Source organism: Myotis daubentonii, chromosome 7 (assembly GCF_963259705.1).
Source record: "Myotis daubentonii chromosome 7, mMyoDau2.1, whole genome shotgun sequence".
Classification (NCBI taxonomy): Eukaryota; Metazoa; Chordata; class Mammalia; order Chiroptera; family Vespertilionidae; genus Myotis; species Myotis daubentonii.
The window spans coordinates 53,039,205-53,058,148 of NC_081846.1; positions in this window are offsets into that span (position 1 = coordinate 53,039,205).

The window sequence follows — 18,944 nt, forward strand, 5'->3', positions numbered from 1 at the left end:
AATGTTGGTAAGTGTCATGAAAATGAATAAAAGTCACTGATGAGTCAGGTCGTTCTTCCTGAGCAGGATGCAAGGTGCTTTCTTTCCCAGGTTCTTGTCCAGGAGGATTGGAAGAATGAAGCCATGGACAAAAGGTGGTAGATCAGTGGTTCTCAACCTGAGGGTCGCGACCCCTTTGGCGGTTGAATGACCCTTTCACAGGGGTCGCCTAAGACCATCCTGCACATCAGATATTTACATTACGATTCATAACAGTAGCAACATCACAGTTATGAAGTAGCAACAAAAATAATTTTATGGTTGGGTCACAACATGAGGAGCTGTACTTAAAGGGCCAGAAGGTTGAGAACTACGGGTGGTAGATGAAAAGGGTGGAAATTTATTGGAAGCAAGTACAGACTCCCACGTAGGGAGGGAGTCCCAAGGGGTGACCCACTAAGCTCCTTTTTTCTAAAGTTTATATAGGTTGCAGTTCTTTATTTCTTGATATTCCCTTCTGATTGGTCACTATATCAGCTTCAAAGGTCAAACCCCACATGTGCCTCCCTTCTTTTTCTCCCCCTTCGGTGGTAGAATTCTCTATCTCCTGTGAAAATCCGTTTTCCTCTTTCTCCCGTTTGCGTTTGTTGGCATTTCTCTATCCTCTGTGAAAGTTCGTTTCCTCTCTCTCCCCACCCCCTGTGGCTTTTCCCTATCTTCTGGGAATGGATGACTTCCTCTCCCCTTATCCTGTGGCACCCTTTTTCTTCTCTGTGAATGTATGCCTTTGGCAGATCCAGACCTCACCTTTGTGCTCCAAGCCTTCCTCCCCCCGTGGATCCTGTTTATTCCTAAATCTCCCCAAACCTGCTTATTTTGCCCCTAAAACTTCTTTCACTGATGTGATAAAAAGGTGATGAATATATAAGTTAGATCATTTTTACTCTCATTCCTTCCATTTCAATCAAATTTTAGTGAAAAATGCTGCAGTTTAAAAATCATGAAAATATAGCACAACTAATAAATTACCGCAATGGTAACATTTACATTCACATTATATTAACACTAGAGGCCTGCTGTACAAAAATTGGTGCACTGGGTGGGGGAGGTCCCTCTGCCCGGCCTGCCCCCTCTCACAGTCCGGGAGCCCTCAGGGGATATCCTTGGGAGTGGGTCTAAGCTGCAGCCTGGCCTCCCTCTGCCGGAGGCACCACCCCCATCACCCCGCCTCTGCTGCAGGCCACAACAGCCGCCTGCCCTCGGCCCTTGCAGCCACTGTGGCTTGTCTGAAAGAACGTCCAGAAGGATATCGGCTGTCCAGTGTAATTAACAATTATGCTTTTATTATTATAGATACCTTACTATATCATCATTTCACCTGATGCTTTAGTCAAAATATTCTAATACCACCAGGAGAAAGGTTTAAGACTTCATCTAAATTCAAATTATAATAAGTAACCAAATATTCACTCAGTTTAATTTAATGCACTTTATCTGCACAGTTCTGTAAATAATAAGTAATAAAGACACATCATTAATAGGGCAGTTACCATGAGCCTTAGAAAGTCATTTTTTTTTACTAACTCTTACAAGCTAACCTACTTCTACTATATATATGAGCACTCTGGTGTATGTTAGTTAAATGACTGACTTAACATTGAACCTGGATGTATGGAAACTATATTCTCCTTTTAATTTCACTGTGAACCTTAAACTGCTCTTTAAAAATAAAGTCTTAACTTAAAAATTGGGCCTGGATCCTTAATAAAGTTATACCTTACTATTATAGTTAAGTTTTAATTTTAAGTGACACTCAATGGCCAAAACTGTCTTTCAAAACCACTGAAATTGAAAGATTGTCTAACCTCTTCCTGACAATGACATTTACATCACCACCTAGTGCTAGTTCCTTTTCTGACCAAAGGCAAACAGTTTCAATTACCTGTTCTCTCTGTGGTTTGTAAAGTTGGATGATCGGTATCTGTACCATTTCTTTTATTTTTAGAAAACATAATTCCCTTTCTGATATATAGGGTTGAATGATCAGATGAGAGCCTCCTGAAGGATAGAATTCACACAATTAGGTAGAAATATATTGGATGAGTTACTAGGAACTCTATACTGCCTAAAATTACAATTGACCCAATACGTATGTGACTGATACCAACTTTGGGAGGTGGACTCATTATATCCTAGCCACTTTATATTTTATTTACTCTTCTTGAGAAAGGCAGAAAGTGAAGAATGCCAGAAAAACAGAAATGAACGAACTTGGCTTTATCATTGAGTAAATGGTGTTTTATATTTATTTACCATAAAATTGGTCCAATATCTTTATTTTTTCTGACACCAAACTCAAAACAATATGCTTATCATCTTCAGAACAACAATGCTAATGAAACTATGTATTGTGACAGTGAACACTGGGGGACTAAAAGTGGGTTAGTAGGTATAATTAAATCCCCTTTTCAAATGCTTTGGTAAGTGCAGTTAAGATGAAGAATTTTTTAAGCTATTTTCTCTATTGTATAGAATATGAAAGAGTTGTTCCTTATATGTCAGTGACAGTTGTTATGTTTTTGGAATGGCAAATTTAATGACTAATGCCTTTAGTTGGGGATCCAAAATTTTAAGGTCATTACTGGTTATAGACACCTGTCAATGAATGACAGGCTAATCATTTTTAGGAAAAAAGTCAAATAAATATGAACAAGCTCATGGAAATAAAAATAAGTAGGTAACAGTGTTTCTACTATAATGTTTTATAATGTTAAGAAGAAAAATTATTTTAGTCTAATAAAATAAATTTTATGTTTGAAAATAGAGTATACTAAATAACATACATTAGTAAATGTATAAGAATTCCTATACTATAAATATACACAAAGTAATGAAGTTGAGTTTACATTATTTTTAAAAATTATGACTTTCACAACTCAAAGTATTCTTATTCTTATTAAGGAAAAACAATGAGGCAAAATGTAAATTCTGCATATTCACAGATATTCTATATATTAAAGAGGTAATATGCAAATTGACCACCACTCCACACAAGATGGCTGCCCCCATTTGGACACAAGATGGCCTGCAGGGGAGGACAGTTGGGAGGGACCAGGCCTGAAAGGGAGGGCAGCTGGGGGCTACCAGGCCAGCAATGGAGGGCAGTTAGGGGGGCCCAAGCCTGCAGGAGAGGGCAGTTAGGGGGACCAGGCTGGCAAAGAAGGGCAGTTAAGAGTGACTGGGCCAGCAGGAGAGGGCAGTTAAGGGGTGACCAGGCCTGCAGGGGAGGGCAATTAGGGGCAATTGGGCTGGCAGGGAAGCAGTTAGGTGTCAATCAGGCTGTCAGGGGAGTAGTTAGGGGGTGATCAGGCTGGCAGGCAGAAGCGATTAGGGGCAATCAGGCAGGCAGGCAGGTGAGTGGTTGGGAGCCAGCAGTCCTGGATTGTGAGAGGGATGTCCGACTGCCCGCTTAGGCCCGATCCCACTGGGCAGTCGGACATCCCTCGAGGGGTCCCAGATTGAAGAGGGTGCAGGCTGGGCTGAGGGACACCCCCATCCCTGTGCATGAATTTCATGCACCAGGCCTCTAGTGCAGTGGTTCTCAACCTGTGGGTCGCGACCCCTTTGGCGGTCAAACGACTCTTTCACAGGGGTCGCCTAAGACCATCCTGCATATCAGATATTTACATTACGATTCATAACAGTAGCAACATTACAGTTATGAAGTAGCAATGAAAATAATTTTATGGTTGGGTCACAACATGAGGAACTGTATTTAAAGGGCCAGAAGGTTGAGAACCACTGCTCTAGTGTATATATAAATCTGAATATACTATAGCATAGTAGTGAGAACAACTACCATTTTCAGACATTTTCTATAAACTTGGCACAGTGATAAGTGCTTTATTTATCTTGTATTTTGTCAACAGCCCTGTGAAGTAAATGATCATTTTACAGAGGAGAAAAGTGAATCTTAGAAAATTTAGTAGTGAAAAAAATAGTAAATGGTGCAGAAAGAATTTTAACTCAGTTATATTGATTCAAAAGGCCATGTTCTTCACTGGAACATATATTGCCTAAAGTCCCAACTGACTTAATATTTATGTGACACAGTGATTAAACATAGAGACAAATGTTAGCCATTGTTCAGAAACTATGACAGTGTCCTTAAAAAAATAAAAGTAACATGATATACTATCATTGGTGCCAGAACTTTTTGGACTTCAATTTTGATTTACCAGACTGATACTCTTAGTGAAATGTTTACAGTTGTTTGATTTAGTGATAACAGTCTGCATTTACTGGGTATACCATGCAGGGTAGTGCCAACTTCATTTGCAATTATTCCCAATACTACCAATAGTACATTATCATCATCTACAGTTTCCAGAAGGAAGCAAACTTTTATAAAGGATATTATGAAGACAAATGAACCTTTTACAACTACTTAGAAGAAATATACTTTCAAATTTTCCCCTCATCTTCAACTATCATCATGCCCTCCTTCATTACAAAGTACTATTAAAAATGTAAGTTGTATTATAAGGAGGCACTTTCTGTTTGGCTTCAAGCAATTTATCTTAGAAATGTCATTTGAAATAGAGATATTCTCTAATTTCCAATTACAAAAGCAATTCTATATTAAAAGGTAAACACATGATACAGTACCATTTTCAGAAATGTGTATCACTGCATTCGATTCTCTGTTATATTCAACTATGTTTTCAGCTATTGTCATTTTGGCAGTGGCGAAAGGTGGTGAGCAGAGTCAAAGAATATGTGCAATTCTTTTTAATTGTTAAAGCGACACAGTTAACACTCACCTATAAAAAAGAGGAAAAGAAGAAAATCAAAATGGAAAATGTTGAGTCAATTGATTTAACCAAGTTTTCAGTGATGCAAAGATTGCTGCCAGAAATAACTTTTTTTAATTTCTACTAAATATGCTAGAATCAGACATGAAAGACTTCAGCTGCACATTACCTCTGGGAAATAGTGAAGATCTTTTCAAAATTTTCTACTTTTTTCAAAATTTACTTAATTTTTCTTCACGAAGTATAATAAGCAAACAAGTACATTTGGAAAACATTGATCTGAAGGTAGTAAAAGAAAACTTTTCATAATTTTAAAAAATAATACTGTAGTATATTTCAAAATTCAAAGAATAAAGATTATACTAAAAGTCACATTAGGTCAAAATGATGGTAGACTTTTTAAATTACAAGTTCCTATCTTAAGCTAACCTTTTGTCAGTCTCTATAATGTTCTGTTTTATATTACTTTGCCATACACTGATAGGTTTTGTAAACTAAGACTTACTTCACTTACTTTCAAAGACAAATGTTTGCTTAGTGTCTACAAATGGTGCCAACTGTAGTCCCTCAGACATTCATTAGTGTTTGGAATTTGCACTTAAGGAGGACAATGGCATTGTAAATGAAAATGACCAGTAGCCAAAGGGAACATATAATTGTTTGTAATTAAACAAAAGTGTTGCTGAGTTAATCAAATTCACATCTTAATATACTTTAAAGCATTGCTGTCTTGTCAAAATGAAGACTTCAGTTTTCTGTCTCTTTGAAATGTTTTGTTTTTTTTAATTGGTAATGAAACCTAAGCAAATTAGGCGACTAAGATTTTTTTAACCCACTTAAGTACAATAAATAAGCCAACTATGTTTTGATCAAAGATTTCATTGGAACCCTCTTTTAAGTTTCACCAGTTTCATAATTAACAGTTTGTAAAGGCATTGGCCTATTTATAGCTTTTGCTCTCCCATGCCCTGTGCTGATGATCTCATTTTTTTTTGAATTATAACACAAACATACTGAAACATTACATCCTTCCCTTGGTAACTGAATCATTTCTTTGAAACACTATTAACTTTATAGAATTCTCATGGAGGAAAAAGTTTTATTTAAATTTTTATTTGAATTGTTCATTTGATTAAAGGCAAGTCTAAATTAAACAAAAGAACTCAAAATGTTGACTGTCTTACTATAAAGTAAAGAAACTGACATGATTTTGCTGCAAATTATATTTCTACAACCTGTAGAACATTATCTAATTTAAGAGGTCTGTCTCTTAGTTTTCTAAACCTACAGGACTTATCGGGTTTTTCCTCTTTAAAAAAAAAAGGCACAGCGATAAGAAAATTTAAAGTTATGTCAAACAAATTACATTTTAGTTATTAGTGGCTAGTTTGTAAATATCAAAGATCCACTTATTGTCGTGCTTGGAGCTGCATTTGCATGCTGATGAAATGCAAGTGGATGTCTGTGAACTGTAGGGTTATCTCTAGTGCAGCAGTGGGGAGCTCCAGAATCAGACAGTTGAGCATCTGACCGACTCAAGAGTCCAAGCTGCAGACCTCTTCTATTCACTTTCTTTACAACAATTAAAATATGCAAAGTGATAATTTTCCTTAAGTAGCCTTAAATGTGCGATCTATTTAAATGTGAAGAAAATTGCCTGAAGCTTCTGGTGTGAGGGACAAAAAAGAATAAATTATGCAAATAGCAGAAAAGGACTCTACCACTTGAACGCCTAATTTTCCTGTAATAAGCATACTGTTTCATTTAATTTTTTGCCTCTTATTAAAAGTGACAGTTCTTTTGCACTGTCTGATGGTTATATCTGACACAAGCTAGGGAAATGACTGCTAGACTAAATGCTAAAGCATTTTGGTAGCTTTTTTAGATGATGGTTACATTCACAAAGTAATTATGCACTGAAGAGTAGAGAAATAAGGTTTAATTACACAGTAATCGCTTCTGATGGACACGGCAGAAGTGTGAACACCGCCAGACTGCAATCCATCAATGACAAACCCCTGGCCACTTTTAATTCCTCCTCATTTGCATCATAACCTCCGCACCAAGTTGCACAAATGCTGTTAAATGTTAATAGGAGCTGTCTCTCCACTCAAAATGAATGCTTAAGCTGTTTCATTTTTTTTCTCCTCCACCTCAGACCTTCAAAACCAGCTCCTCTCTGAGAGCAGGCATTAAGCACAGAGCATGGTGCGTGGTCACTGTTGTGCTAATTGGGAGCAACACTTAAAGTTTTATCTCTCAAGCGCTAATAATGCACACTGCTGACAAACCAGTGAATAAGTAATGTACTTGGAGGAGGGGGCAAGAAAGGCATGCCTAGAATGAAAAATGCAGTTGGGACCGTTGTTCAGTGACTAGCTATTTGATTAGGCCCTGTAGTCATATTTAATCCAGATCCTTAGGGAACATAGACAAAATTACATCTTCATCTCATCAAACATTCAGCTACATTTAAGCATTCAGCTGATCAAGCTTTTATTGTTTCTCTTGCAGCAACATGGAGACAATGTTGTCCTGCATCCTTCAATTCCAGAAGCTGGCCGAAGAAAGACCCTATGAGCTGTGGGTTAAGGAATTCCAACAGAAAAGGAATGAAATCATTCTAGCCACTATGTACTAATGTTCGAGTTGATAAAACCTCCAGCCTTCAGTTCTGTTTGTACAGAATTTAATATTCAATCTCATTTTTACTATTTAAAGAAAAAAAAGTTATTCGCTCTTCCATGTCTTTAAACTCTGTCCATTTCCTGGGACAGGTCGACATCGTTAAACTGCAGATGGTTCTTTTTCTATTAAGCAGCAGGTATCATTCTTGTCTTGACAGGAGGGGGCTCCACCTGCTGCCTGACCACCAATACTTCCAGCTGACTACTTTGCAGAACAAGCAAGGTAATTTGTAAGCTGTGTGCTAAGTTTTACAGTACACTCTAAGAAGTGACAAAAGAGCCATTTTCAGCGCGAAGATTGAGAATTATCAACACCTTTCTGTGCATAATAGTTAAGTCTTTATCACTTGAGAAGCTGCTGATAAGGTTAAGAACACTAGACAAACTGCTCATTAGTGGAAAGGTTTGCCTTTTACATTAAAGACTGCTGGGTACTGAAGTTTCTCTACTGAGCAATTCATCCCTGGCATTTGAAAAGAATAAGCTGATTGGTATACATAAATGAATATGGAAAAGGAGACCTGGAATGTTCTAATGATATTAGTGAGGTTTTTCCCAAGTTCAAGAAATGATGAGCCTGGCAAGTGTGTTCAAAAGCTGTGCGATCAGGTAGGTAAGGCCCTAGGTTAGAAGTCATAAGACCTATACTCTCTTCTGTATTTTACTACCAACTAGCCCTGTGACCTTGAGTGAGTAACTTGTATTTGATGAAAAATAAAACATAAGATGATTCGAACATAAAATATCAGGATTCACTAGGCTGCATCAATAAAAAATCAGAATCAATTGCAAACATTTCATGCACTAATATATTGGTAATAAATATATGAGAGAATATATTATTTAGGACCCAGTCATTGATTTTATGCTGGGGAGTTGGATTATGGATTAAAGTCCATATATGTCCAGAAGAATGATGCTTATTTCTATATCCCTGGTGTATATTTTTTCATATAAATAAAATATGGTAAATAAATTCCTCAGACTATTTATATTATTATACCCAGCTTATGCTTCCAAATAATTATATAAAGTGGGTAATATTAACCTAATTTTAAAGATGAAGAAAATGAAGATGAAAGTTTAAATAACTTGCCAGAACACATGTGTCTGAGGAGCTACAATGGGGTTTGAACCCAACTCTGTCTGATTTTAAAGTTTATGTGTTTGACCATGAACAATATAAAAATATATGAAACAAATTATTTACTGTTTTATTATAAACTACTAACCACTAATGCCTTAAAAAGCATACAGCAACAAACCTGGTACCATCTGTGTTAATTCATTTTGAGGGTTTTTTTTTTTTAATACACAATTTTATAGTGCCCATGTTACATAATCATCTACTCACACTTCAAACTAGAGAAAAAGTTAAGGATATATTTGAATTCATGATTCCCAATTATAATTGAAAACTATTTGAATATAACGTAATATTATATTATTAATCTATATTTTGAGGAAAATTTCTCAAACTACATGCTATGTGGTAAAAAGTCTACCTTGAGTTAATCTTGAAGCCTGCATTAGCTCTGTCCTCTTATACTGGCATCATGAAGTTTCCAGTGCACTTAGAGATCCCTGAATCAAAGGCACTGTACAAGTAGAAAGTGGTGCACATATTATTAACCTTTCTGCGCTTGTTTCCTCATCTGTAATATGGGGTTAATGATATTTCTGTACCTCACAAGAATGTTGTGTGAATTAATGTTTGTAAAGCCCTTTAAGATCCACGGATGAAAGATGCCATAAAAGTCCAAAGGTGATAATATTATAGTTATTGAAATTGGAAACACCAATAATGCTGGGAATTGAATATATATTTGGTTGCAAGGCACCCTGTACATTATGAATTCACAGGCACTTAAAGAAGCTTACAGCTTCAAAATTAATAATAATAAAAATAAATCCTGAAGAGTTATTACCCATATGTTATAAGGCAAATGGATATAATCTGTTCATAACTGGCAAAAAACACAGTATCAGAGTACACATTTCCCTATGTTTCTCTATAGAAACTACTGCAGTAGAATACACTGGATCTATACTCAAAATCATACAATGTGAGAATGGTGTTTTAAGAAAGAGGCAGTAAATTACATGTTTAAAATGCTAATAAGATTTAATGAAATCATTACCTGTATCTTTTAATACTGCTATATTTTTTCATTTACATTTTGAATGTCCTTGAATAGTTTATACATATTAAGCAAAACACATAACAGCAATCTTTTTAAAAACAAAAAATAATACAAATTATCAGTTGTCACCTATTTGTCTGAACTAATACATATATGGGTATTAAATATTTTTCTAAGGGTTTCAAAAGGCATTTTACTTAATCACTATAATACAAAAAAGAAGAAAATAAGTTTCAAATATAATAGCTATATTTAAAAAAATAAGTATTAGATATTTATTTATGCATTTATATAGTTATCCATTTACTCATTCACTTTCTTGACAATTCATTCATTTAACAATAGTGTTCATTTGTACTACACATCCTATCTAATCTAATAATAGACAAACATGGTAATTGACCATACCTCTGCTATGCTTCCCATTGGCTAATCAGCAGGATATGCAAATTAACCCAACCAAGATGGCTGCCGGCAGCCACGCAGCTGAAGTGAGCAGGAGGCTTGCTTGCTCCAGTGATGGAGGAAGCCAAGGTTCCCCGCCTGCCGTGGTCCGGCTCTGAGCTCCACTCTAAGCAACAAAGTTGCAATTATAGAAGCTAAATGAACCCCAGATACCTGCTTTCAGCAGGCTGTGGCCTCAGAGCTGGAGTGGCAACAAAGTTTCAATTATAGAAGGTAAATAAATCCCAGAATAAAAAATAAAGAAAACAAGGAGAGGCTGGGAGCTTCAGTAGCCAGCTTGGTCAGCCTGAAAACAGCCCTCAGCCCCTTATCCAGGTTGGCCAGGTACCCCAGTGGGGACCCCCACCCTGAAGGGGGTGTGACCAGCCTGCAAACACCCATCAGCCCCTCACCCGGGCTGGCCAGGCACCCCAGCGGGACCCCCACCCTGATCCGGGACACCCTTCAGGGCAAACCCACCTGTGCACCAGGCCTCTATCCTATATAGTAAAAGGGTAATATGCAAACTGACCCTAACAGCAGAAAAGCTGGGAATGACTGGTCACTATGACACACACTGACCACCAGGGGGCAGACACTCAATGCAGGAGCTGCCCTCTGGTGGTCAGTGAGCTCCCACATGGAGGAGCTCTGCTCAGCCACAAGCCAGGCTGATGGCTGTCTGTACAGCAGTGATGGTGGGAGCCTCTCCTGCCTCCTCAGCAGCACTAAGGATGTCCAACTGCAGATAATCGACTGGTCAACCAGTCGCTATGACATGCACTGACCACCAGGGGGCAGACACTCCTACTGGTAGGTTAGCTTGCAGCTGGGGTCCAGCCAATCGGGACTGAGTGAGATGGGCCAGACACGCCCTGGAGCCCTCCCGCTGCCCCTCCATGGCTGGCTAACCTCCTGCGTCTCTCCCTCCCAAGCCCTAATCATGAACGGATGGGGTCCCTGGGCCTGGACTGTGCCCTCTCGCAATCCGGGATCCCTTGGAGGATGTTGGAAAGCTGGTGTCAGCCCAATACCACAGGCCAGGCCCAGGGATCCCACTGGTGCATGAATTTGTGCACCAGACTCTAGTAATGTAATAATTTAAAAATCCAAGTTGCAGAGCATTTATGAGTAGGAGTGTGAATGTGGGTAGGTCTATATGCACAGAAAACAATCCAGAAACATGAACACCTTTCCATTATGTAACTTTGTAATAATTACCTCTAGAAAGTGGTTTGGGACTAGGGCAGCAGTTCTCAACCTGTGGGTCGCGACCCCTTTGGAGGTCGAATGACCCTTTCACAGGGGTCACCTAAGACCATCGGAAAACATATATATGATTATATATTGTTTTTGTGATTATCACTATGCTTTAATTATGTTCAATTTGTAACAATGAAATTGGGGGTCACCACAACATGAGGAACTGTATTAAAGGGTCACGGCATTAGGAAGGTTGAGAACCACTGGACTAGGGGGAGTGCAAAAGAGCTTTCATATACAAAAGTCTATATTGACTGATTTTGTTACAAAAAGGATGTGTAACTTTTTAATTTTTAAAAGCCACATTGCCAGAATTAAAAATAAGTCTGAAAGACTATTTCAAGACTGCAAAATAAAAGTGAAGATTAATAAGAAAAAAGTAAATTAAAGCAGTACAGTTAGAATTCAAATAACATAGTAAATTTATTGTCAAACAGAATGAAAGGAAGGACAAATAATTAGAGGGATGACTCATTATCCTTGATTATAGTTTAGGAGACTGAACATGCACATTTTTTTAGACATATCTTAGAGACTTTCTGATATTTAATTAGAAGGAATGCAAGTTTGTCTTTTAATCCATTGAAGCATGATTTTCAACTAAGTAGAAAAAAGGTTAACTTCAAATGATAGTAGCAAACCAGTCAAGGAAAAACAACAGAGTTCACAATTAAGTCAAGAAGTCAAACAAATGTTATATTTAGAAAGTCAAGAGCTTTGTTTTGGTTGCTTTAGAGGTTTTCTTCAATTTATGGGAGGTTCAAGGTTACCAAGCTCAGCATCCAGAGCTCAAAGTCATTCCAGAGTTTACTCAGTATTAGAGTTCAAAGATTTAAATGTGTTTTACAATGGGAAAATTTGAAATCTGGGACTACTGACTTTATAAATAAATTACAGTAGAAGGTCACATAGTTAGAAAGCTATATTTAGAGGTTTGAAGTCAAGGAACTCAAACACGTTTAATGTCTTATCAAAAATTGTAACTATTTATATGCATATTTATAAATAAGACACTTCGTAGAAAACATAAATAATAGGTAATTAGAACTGAGATAATATGTGACCTGAATTCCATTTTTCTACTCTAACAACTGTTCTTATATGACTTTTTGTTTAGCCTCTGCTCTTGATTTTTTGGCTTCATCATACTGTTCTTTTACCTACAAACTCCACAGTTAATATTTGGAAAAACTGGGTACTCAAAGAAATAAAGTATAATAATAAAAATGCAAGAAGTTACTGATATTTTATTTAACTTTTTTTATTAGTTACACAAATATAATGACTTATTAATTTCCTTAGAATCTTCAAGGATTTATTGTCGATGGGTGAATAACATTGTGTGTGTCATTATTGATTCCCAGCAGAATATTTTAGATTGTAATAAAGAGATCAGTTCCTAGCATAGTATTTAGCAAATATCAATGGCCAATAGGCATTAAAGAATGAATGTCTTTCTTAAGTAATCATTAGGGTCATAATGGAATTAATTGATTGGCTTACCCATCTGAAGCAAGTTGCAAAAAATGTTTGCTTCTCTAATATCTACAGATTTACACTCAAGTTACCCTCCTCATTTTTTCTTTATTTTAATTTAAAAATTAAGTTTTCTCCCATATAAAAACTTTGAAATGTCATCATCTACTGAAGTCAAATCTCTATAAACATGAAAAATATAGTGACTAGCAAACAGGGATCTTTCTAATTACTCCTTTTTTATCCCTTTCACTAATTCTTCTTTCCCTGTCAATCCCTGTTATGATTATTCTTGGAGGTTCTAGCCACAGTTTTCCTCTTATTCTCTATCTGCTTCTGGCTTCTATGATCTCTTCTACTGACCCCCAGTTGATATTTACAACCTCAAATATTCAACTGAGTAATATGCATCCTTACTCATCTGTTTGCTTGTTTTTTTCACTCAGTAATTCATTCATTTATTCATTCAAAATTATTTTTTACTCCAGCCTTGCACCTATCTAAATAAAGCAGCCAAAATAACCCTGCAAATCAGATCATGTCAGTTCTCTGCTGAAAACCTTCTAATGACGCTCCATATCGCTTCATGTCCTTACAGTAAGTAGTCTACAAGATCCTATGTTATCCTCCTACCTCCTAAATCCTGTTCTCATCTAAGAGGATTTCTCTACACTCATTCTGCTCAGCCACCTTGATGTTGAACAAACACAAGTTACACTCCTGGTTAAGAACTTTTACATTGTCAGTCTCTTCTTGGAACACCTACCTACATAGCTTAGTCCTTCATCTTCTCCCAGCCTTCGCTTACATGTTATCTTCTAAGCATTTCGCCTATTCACATTTAAAAATGAAACCCTTGACACAAGTACTCCTCAATTCCCTATTTTTCTTTATTTATCTTCAATGTATCCATTATATTCTATCACAAAGGTTGGCAAAGAATGGCCCATGGGCCAAATTTAGCCTGCCACTTGTTTCTCTAAGGGTTACTGGAACACAGCCTAGCTTATTCTTTAATCGATTGTCTATGGCTTGTTCTGTGCTACAATGATAGAGCTAAGTAGTTACCACAAAGACTACCTGACTCTCAAAGATTAAATATAAGCTATATGCCTCTCTCTTTTTTTTAAGATGTTTAAATTGATTTTTAGAGAAAGAAGGGGAGAGAGAGGGAGAGAGAGAAACATCAAGTGAGAGAAACATCAATCTGCTGCCTCCTGCATGCCCCCTACCAGGAATCAAGTCTGCAACCCAGGCATGTGCCCTAACCAGAAATTGAATCAGCAACCTTTCAGTGCACAGGATGATGCCCAACCAACTGAGCCACAACAGCCATGGATACATATCTACCTCTTTACAGAAAAATTTTACTAACCCCTGTTTTAACATATCAAAGAACAAGCAGGTCTATTTGTTTATTTGTTTTGTTTATTGCTTATTTTTGTTTGCTTTGTTCATTTTTTTTATCTGAAGTGCCTAGAAGAGTGTTCAGTATACAGTAGACATTGAAAAAACATTTGTGAATAAAAAAATGGATCTCCTTTTATGTGCCAAATTAGAGGCCTGGTGCATGAAATTTGTGCACGGATGGGGGGAGGGCCCTCAGTCCCAGCCTGCACCCTCTCGCAATCCGGGACCCCTCGAGGGATGTCCAACTGCCGGTTTAGGCCTAATCCCTGAGCAATCTGGGACCACTGGCTCCTAACCACTCGCCTGCCTGCCTCAACACTCCATAACCCCTCTGCCTGCCTGATTGCCCCTAACCACTTGCCTGCCTGCCTGATCACCCCTAACCACTTGCCACCTGCCTGATTGCCCCTTACTGCCTCTGCCTCGGCCCCTGCCACCTCGACTTCATCCGGAAGGACATCCAGAAGGTTGTTTGCCTGTCCAGTCTAATTAGCATGTTATGCTTTTATTATTATAGATACTGAGAAAGGCCCTAAGCATGCTGAGGTTTTATTCTCTTTACATTTTCCCTGCAGTCCTACTACATTTCCCTGTTCATTTTTTTTTCCTGTGTAAAATAACAAAAAATTCAAAAAGTGAAAACTATTTCGCATCTTCTCATGCCTTAAATTTCAAACTCCCCTTTTCTTTTTCACTCTCAACCAATGACAATGCTTAATATTTATCTGAGAAAACAGAAGCAGTCATGCCGGGAGCCGGTCCATCCTTGCTGTTTCAAGGGACCTGGCATATATGGCATACGGTTCTTAATACGTTTGCTCACCTTCTTGGCGCTGTGTTTTAACCAAGGTCACCTCTCCAAGAAAGGTTGAATCCCCAGGTAAGGATTTTTCCCTGAAGTTAGGGAGGGAATAAAACCCCTCAACTAAGTGCCAGGCAGGTAATTAATCACTTTAACTATGAACAATCATGCTTAAGCTACATAATCTTTACTCCCTGGAATGGAGATAAGAAACGCCCTAACCTTTGTAATAGAGATTGATAGGATTGAATCAACTGGTATAAACACAGATGTAACAAGACAGAAACAGACAGAACTTAGAAGAGAGAACCTACAGACAGAACCTACACAGAACCTACAGACAGAAGAACTTCGTTGGAGAGAACATGGCAAAAGATCCTGGACTGAACCTGACTACAGAAATTGGCAAGAGAACCTGACTAGAACCTGGTGACTGAACCTGGCTGGAGAACCTACAGAACCTGGCAATAGAACCAGGCAAGAGAACCCAACCATGCTGATCAACTGAACACTGTCTCCGTGTCCTTCCTTCTTTGCCGACTCCGTCCACGCCTTTGGGAACCCCTGGACCTGCTGGGGTTGGACCCCGGCATATGGCGCCCGAACAGGGACCCCTAGGTAAGCGCCCCACACTCGGGACGGATAGGACTCCACCGTAGGAAGAGGGTGGATAGCCTTCGCCGACTCCATCTACGCCTTTGGGAACCCCTGGACCTGCTGGGGTTGGACCCCGGCATATGGCGCCCGAACAGGGACCCCTAGGTAAGCGCCCCACACTCGGGACGGATAGGACTCCACCGTAGGAAGAGGATGGATAGCCTTCGCCGACTCCATCTACGCCTTTGGGAACCCCTGGACCTGCTGGGGTTGGCCCCGGCACAGTCAGAAAAGAACTACATCATATTACAATTATATATGCAAACCTATTTGCATTTGTCCCCATATATTTGTTTTCCTCCATGTTAAAGTGACGGACCAGTTCCATATACCCCACAAGCTAAACCCACTTTCTCTACGCTTAACTCATCACAAAAGTTTTTGTACTTGATGCTGCCACTTAATCACGTCTCATTCTTAACTCACTATAAGGTGTTCATCCTCACCACTCTAATGAAAGCTCAGTTATCTAGGTTACCAACCATCTCTATCTTGCTGTGGTTACAGGCAGTTATACTACTGTCCTCATGTTACTTGACCTTTGAACATTTTGGCAGAGTTGATCATTACTTCCTTGTTAAAACACTTTTTCCTCTTTCATCATAGCATTAACAAGTGAAAATATCAACCTAAATTTATGCTAGAGCTATACTTGTTTGCTAGTTTCTAAGAGTTCAGCAAAAATCACAAAAGCATTTGGTGAAAATCAGTTGCTATAAGGAATTTATTGTATAGTCCTGCATATATTTTTGTTACTTATGAACTAGAGGCCCAGTGCCCAGACACCAATGGGGTCCCTCAGCCTGGCCTGTGGGAATCAGGCCAAAACCGGCTCTCTGATATCCTCCAAGGGGCCCTGGATTGCAAGAGGCCACAGGCCAGGCCTAGTGACCCCACTGGTGCACAAATCCATGCATCAGGCCTCTAGTATGCATATAAGATCTTTGGTTAATCTCTTCCCACCCTCCCCGCTTTCCTCTGAGATTCATCAGTCTGTTCCATGTTTCCAGCCTGTGGTTTCCACTCCTGCATTGAGCATCTGCCCCCTGGTGGTCAGTGTGCATCATAGCTACTGGCTGGTTGGCCTGTTGGCCAGTCACTTAGGCTTTTATATATATAGACTAGAGGCCTGGTGCACAAAATTTGTGCACTGGGTGGGGGTGTCCCTTGGCCCAGCCTGCACCCTCTCCAATCTGGGAGCCCTCAGGGGATGTCCGTCTGTGGGATCGGGCTTAAACCAGCAGGTGGACATCCCTCTCACAATCTGAGACTACTGGTTCCTAACCACTCATTTGCCTGCCTGTCTGATTGCCCCCTAATCGCTCCCCTGCTGGCCCGATCACCCCCAACTGCCCTCCCCTGCTGGCCCAGTCGCCCCAAACTGCCCTCCCCTGCTGGCCTGATCACCCACAACTGCCCTCCCTTGCCGGCCATCATGTGGTGGTCATCTTGTGAAGACATAGGGCGGCCATCTTGTGGTAATGCGAGGGCACGAGGGCCACCTAGGTTTTTATTAGTATAGATTGTGTTCTACATGTCCTTTAAGAAAATTTTTAAACAAACTTATATACTTACCCATCTGTGTATCTACCTATGTATAAATATTTTTAGGGCTCCAGCTGTTAAATATAAATACTATTGTTCTGTCACCCCACCCTGAAGCCTGAGGGAGTGAGAAGAACAAGTGCTTAAAGGAAACTCAAGAAAAGAGAACTGCCCTAACCGGTTTGGCTCAGTGGGCCTACGGACTGAAGGGTCTCAGGTTCGATTCCGGTCAAGGGCATGTACCTTGGTTGCGGGCACATCCCCAGTAGGTGGTGTGCAGGAGGCAGCTGATCGTGTTTCTCTCTCATCGGTGTTTCTAACTCTCTCTCCCTCTCCCTTCCTCTCTGTAAAAAATCAATAAAATATTTTTTTTAAAAAAAAAAAGAAAGAAAGAAAAGAGAACTATGTAGGAAGGGCCATCGAATAGGAGCTATAACTTTTGGTAGAGGGATGCAATAGGTCTTTGGTGAGGGTGATGACTGGACTGGTGAGCCAAGATTTTCTCCCCAGGTTGTGTCTCCTGACACCAAAGAATGAGCTCCATGGACCAGAAGATTTATCCAAAAGCCTGGAAAATGTATTACAAGTAGATTCAGACTCCCGCAGTGGGCGGGGCACAAATAATGGGTTACCAGTGAAGTTAGTCAGTCTAGGGGTATATATACTAGTATGTTACAAGCCTGCTCTATATTTACCTATGTTGCCACCTGATTAGTTCTCCCATTGTTCTTGCCCAGCAATGAACCTGAACTTTCTCTGTTCTTATGTATCAGCACACCTTGTTGCAGGACCTCTCTTGGTTTCACATGCCTCCTGCTCTGAGTCCCCAAAATTTTTATTATTTCTGCATGATTGGTTTCTGTGATTAGGTTTGCTCAAACTGCCATGTCTTCCCTGCATATATTCCACCTTCCTTTGTTTCCCAATGGACCCCTTCCCTGTCTACCTGTGTGTCAAGCTAACTTCTCTCAAGGTGGTTAAAATAGGAGAAGGGAAAGCAAAATACTTTGACCACACTCATCTCTCTCCCTTTTGTCTCTCACCAGGGTTCTTCATTTGGGTTGAATGCAAGTAACAGACAAAGGGCAAAAGGTCTTGTTATGTAGTCTATATAGCTTAGCCTCCTGGAGCACAGAATGAGGTGGAGAATAGTAGAAAGTGGATGTAGAAGAGCAGATGGAAGTTATCCAGGTCAGTCTACCACTTTTGCATCTTGACATACATAGTTGTGCATCACCAGGTGGAAAATGTGTGACCTTGAGACAGGTCACAAGTAGTAGGCTGGATAATGGTCTCCAAAGGCTAGCAGGACCTACTTCCTAGAAACTGTAAATGTTACCTTATTTAGAAAAGGGGTCTTTGCAGATGTAATTAAGTTAAGAATCTTATCATGGATTATCTGGGTAAGTCCATATGTCATCACAAGTGTCCTTATAAGAGAGAGGAAGAGGAAAATTGATACATATACAGAAAAGAAAATGATGTGAAGACAAAAGCAGAGACTGGAGTGGTGCAGCCATATGTCAAAGAATGCTGGCAGCCACCAGAAACTGGCAGAGACAAGGAACAGATAATCCTTTAGAGCCTCTGAAGGGAGTAAAGTCTTGCTAATAACTTACTTTGGACTCAGTGATACTTATTTTGGTCCTCTGTCCCCAAGAACTGTGAGAGAATACATTTATTTTGTTTTAAGCCACTCAGTTTGTGGTAATTTGTTATGGCA